The following is a 4,998-nucleotide window of genomic DNA, read 5'->3' on the forward strand; positions in this document are numbered from 1 at the left end:
TTGTTTTTTGGTGAAACCAAACGAAGCAGTAGTTCAAAAGTGGTGCACACTTCTGTGGCCCAGGGTTAGCCGATGCTGTGGCCTTGAGATGCTGTTGGAGTAAAACTCCCATTGTCCCTGGCTGTTGGGACTTGTCATTCAACAGTCTCTGGAAGGCACCAAGTTGGCTACTCCTGTTTGTATCCTAATGGTTGGGCAGCTGTGCAAACAGAAAGCAGATTGTCTTGCCAAAACTGAGGCAGGTTTTGGCGCATCTGAACATAGGTTTCCATAAGTTGTCTTATGTTTAGAGATACAACAATATACTTGACATTTCTGTGTTATGCTCATAATATAAAACAGCCAGGCCTTATAAATGTAACTATTTTGTCAACTATTTTAAACATATTTATATGTTCTACTGCTCCCTTTCCCCTTTTCCATCCATGTCCCATTCACGTCTAAATATCTTTTGTAATGTACAACTCATAATTTGGAAGTAGATATTATGTCCCTGTATAGGTATCCTTGGATGGCCATGTGCCGAGAGCTGGCACTTTTGTTTTACTTGTTATTGTTTCTTTTAGAAAAGGAAATTAAAAAGGCTGATGTGCAAAAGGTCATCAATCCATGTTCTTTTTCAAACAAATTGTTGTGTTTAATGAGTTGCTCGCAGTTGGAGCTGCTTGGGATGGAAATCCAGGACCTTGTACAAGGAGAGGGGAGAGATGGTCGGTCTGCACCATTCCACTTGGTGATTTGAAAATAATAATCTACTGACTGCCCACAGCAATATGCAATGTGGCTCAAAGACTTTTTATGACCCCACTTTAGATAGATAGATACTTTATTTACGACCATAGGTCCACAATATAAAGCCATATACAAAACAATATACATCAACACTAAGTGAAACAGAGTAAAATGAAACGAAACGAAGCAAAAATATGTAGATAAAATAACTAAAATAATTCAATACATATATACAATTATAATTTATATAAATTCCTTAGCTAAAATAAATGCGACAGTACATTTAATTCAGGAGATCTCTACTGTAAATCAGGTAGTAAATTAAGATGTCAATAATCATAAAGTAAACCGTTTCCCCTTTTATACGAAAGAACTGTAATCAAATATCTTGCTACAAGCAGTGTTCTGTTCGGAACATTGTCTTGTAGCAGGTGTATTAATTGAGTCTCTGGGGTCTCATCCAAAGTTTCTGATATTAAAGGGAGTAAAAATCTGGTCCGGGCCTCCATGTGCAAGGGACAACAGAATTTTACACTTTTAAATCAAGCTAAGGTGTTGGGCTTTGTGACTAGCTTTGGAGCATAGTCTGATGGTCTGTGCACTTTAAAATTTAGCCTGTGGGTAGGGATGGGGGAGAGATTTGATTCAGTTTGCATTTAAAAGCGAATCTTATCAAATCTGCACTTTCCAAAACAATATGAGTACTGGCACACAACTATCCTTAAAAATTCATACTTACCTGAATTTTGAGATGCAGTTCTCCAACCAATACTTTGTATTTTAATAAGAGTCGCTGAAAGTTTTGAGTGTAACAACACACAATACCATCTAAAGCAACATAAACAAAAGTAGTATGGGAAACAGCCCTACTAGAAAAATTAACCAGCAACCTAAAACTAGCACGGGGACAAACAGAAGAAGACACCTTCACCCCCGTATGGTCCCCCTTCATCGCACACACAGCCCAACAAGACAATGACAAAAATCTACCGACAGCATACAAATCAATATGGCTAACCTGATCCAAAACACCCACCCACCCCACTCACACAGGAAACCAAAGATCACCACAGCCAACCACAAATAAACAAACCCTACGCCAATCGCGACCTCTCACCACCAAAGAAACACAAGCAAACAACAAAGAACCAACACAAGCGATGCTGATACCAAATCCTACATATATTAAGGAAAATAGAAACATCATCTCCCCCTCCCACCCACTTCCTCCCCCCCCTCTCTCCCTAATGTCTCAACAACTAAAATTGATCTGTAAAAATGTTTTATGGAAAAATACGAGAGACATTACACACACTTTGTAAACCAAGAAAATCTTTAATAAAAAAAAGAAGCAACCTGAAGTATTTGTTTAAAAGGGCTTTGTTTCCTGCTGCTGTCAATCCAACCAGAACTATTTCCATTTTTTAACAAACGAGAATGTGCTTGGGGAAACACCTCTCTGGCAACTGGAGTGAGGGTTTGCAAATAGCATTGTCTTTTTGTATGTGGGAATCTGATTTCATATAATAAATATGGAATAAAAGGAGGACCTTATATAATTCTTAATGGTACGTAATTCCTTTAACACTTTAGAAGATGCTGCAACAAGCTACTTTCAAACATGTTTTGGTTCAGTTTATGGAAATAGGTTGTTGGATTAAGCTTTGTAGGAGCTGTATACATTACCAAATACCTAAAGCAAAGAAAGGAACGAGTGGACTTTAAAGATTTTCTGTTCTGTACAGATCCTGTTCCATACATATTATTTATAAGAAATTAAAAAAAGCACATAGCTGGTGCAAAGTAAATTGGATTGTCAACGTATGCTTTCAATATGCTTTTTCTGAGATTGGAGACGTGTTTCTTGTTTTAAACTCAGTGGTTTCCCTTTAAGATCAAACTTCACTTGTGCTTTTAGGCCGACTCTTTTGCAATTCACACTGTGTGGTCACCAGCCTCGCTACTGCATGCCAAAGCACAGCCACAGAACAATGGAAGGGCCTGCCACATGCCAGCTGCAGCATTCAGTTTTGCTTAACTGGCTTTCTGAGCCATACTTATAGTGCAATCTTACACATGGCTACTCAAAATTAACTCTCCCCCCCCCCATTCAGTGGAACTTACTTCCAGGTAAGTGTGCATAAGATTGTAGCCTTGAAGTGCTACAAGACACCATACACTTATGATCAAACAATTGCCAATGAATAAGAGAAACTAGCAAGGGTACATGCTTTCCAAAACTATAAAGGGGAAGGTGTAGGATTTTATAACATACTGTTGTGAGTTTGTGGGTTCCAGACCACTATAATCTCTGGATCAAGCAAGTGTCAGAATTTAACTGAAGCTTAGGGTGCTGTGTGCTAGACACTTCTAATCCCATGGAATCAGCAAGTGTTAAAAGCTAATTAACCCAGGCTGGTTTCCCACAAAGTTATAGCCCAGGTGATGGACCATTAAGAGAACAAAGCATCAAAGGGACTCCTGTAACATGGCAAATGGTTGGGGCTCCTCTCCCTCAACAGATAAGGGTACAGCTTAGGTTAGAATAGAGTTAGAGTTACATGACCTAGAGGTGGGGAAAGTTTGCAGGTTGGTAAAGGCTGGAGAGAGGGTCAGAGCACAATGGTTGATGCCTGAATTAAAGGCTGCAGCTAGATGAGAAGCAAGATCCTCTTGGGGTGATTATGCTTGAGGTGATGGAACCCCTCCGTCATAGACACAGGTTGTATATACAGGGTGAGTCCTTTAAAAGAGGCCCTGTGGATACAGAGTACACATGTTCCACGGGTCCTCTTTTAAAAGACTTACCCTATATATATAATCATAGACTTTTAGGCATTTGTGGGCAGGACACAATATATCTTTATCAAGTTTATTCCCTACTGGCATTTCATAAACTTTCCTGTTGCTTTCAAGTTTGTGTTTTCAGAGCAGCATTGTGCTTCCAAAGCCCAGGCAGTTACTCTGAAATTTAAATAACTGCATGGTCATTAAATTTTATACAAAAAAGGAATTGACTCTAAAACCAGCTGCTATGTTATCATGATGAGAGCAATAGCAAAGCCTTCATTCATTGCAGCAAAGCTACATTGTTGGGGAACATAAATCACAGTTATTGTTATTATTTTTGTCCCTGGAAGATTAAGAAGAATTTGTTTTCAGACGAAGAGCTTTTAATTCAGCAAAGCAAATGGGAGCGTGCAGTAAGTAACATCCCCCACCCCATCCCAGACAAACAGTTAGCCTCTCTCATTGTGGCATGCGTGTGACAGAGAAGCTAGGAGCAATTTACAGCTAGATATTCTGCCCAGTCAAGGCTGCATTATACCTTCTAGAAGGTGATACCATATCATCTTGAGTGTCTTGACACAAATGAGGATTATTTACGTCTAGCATTATTTAAGGGGGTATGTTCTTGCTCCACACTGTCTCGGCTGTCTCTCTTGCAGATACAACTAAATCCTAGGTTTGTGTGGCAATGCCTTTGTCAAGGATGCTTGAGGTTGACACGCTGGCTTACAGTAAAGTAGGTACTTCATTGTTACTTCATTTTACAGGATTGGTTTTGCTTCATTGACAGGAAGTTGCATTAGCCTTCACCAACCTGACTGGAGGCCGATGGGAATTGTAAACATCTGGAAGGTACCAGGCTGGCAAAGGCTGCAATAGACAAGAGGCTGATAACTGTTGCTACATGGCCTGTTGATTAAATTAAATTAAATTAAAACAGATTAATTAAAAGCCTAATTGCTGATTTGCTTATTTTATGTGTACGTGCTAGTAGTATTATAGACATGGCCAATGGTCTTACCAATCAATATGCTTTACTGAGTGGAAAGTTTTTAAATGAAATTTGACTTTATCCATTCTTTACTTTTACAGATCTTTGGAATTATAATGTAAACCAGGAAGAGATGCTCCAGTGATGGCCACAGACAAGGAGCCTGATGGATCAGACTATGGTTCTTCAGAATACAAAGTAGGTGACTTAATTTAGATAAGTAAAAGCATAAACCTCACTCACTGGAAACTGAAAGGAGGCATGTCATTTTGTGTTGGGGCTTTTCTCCACAATCACTAAAAGCATGTCAAAGGACCCTTTTGGTTACTTTTGTAAGAATCTAGTGTTTGTCTTTTTAAATGTCCCTTATCCATGTAGATTGTGCACAAGGGAAGGGAACATGATATCTATGCTACTCTTTACCACCTTTAAAAAAAGCTGAATATATTTGCATTCACCTGTAAGAGTAATATAGGGGTGATGAG

The sequence above is a fragment of the Lacerta agilis genome, chromosome 5, assembly GCF_009819535.1.
Source record: "Lacerta agilis isolate rLacAgi1 chromosome 5, rLacAgi1.pri, whole genome shotgun sequence".
NCBI lineage: Eukaryota > Metazoa > Chordata > Lepidosauria > Squamata > Lacertidae > Lacerta > Lacerta agilis.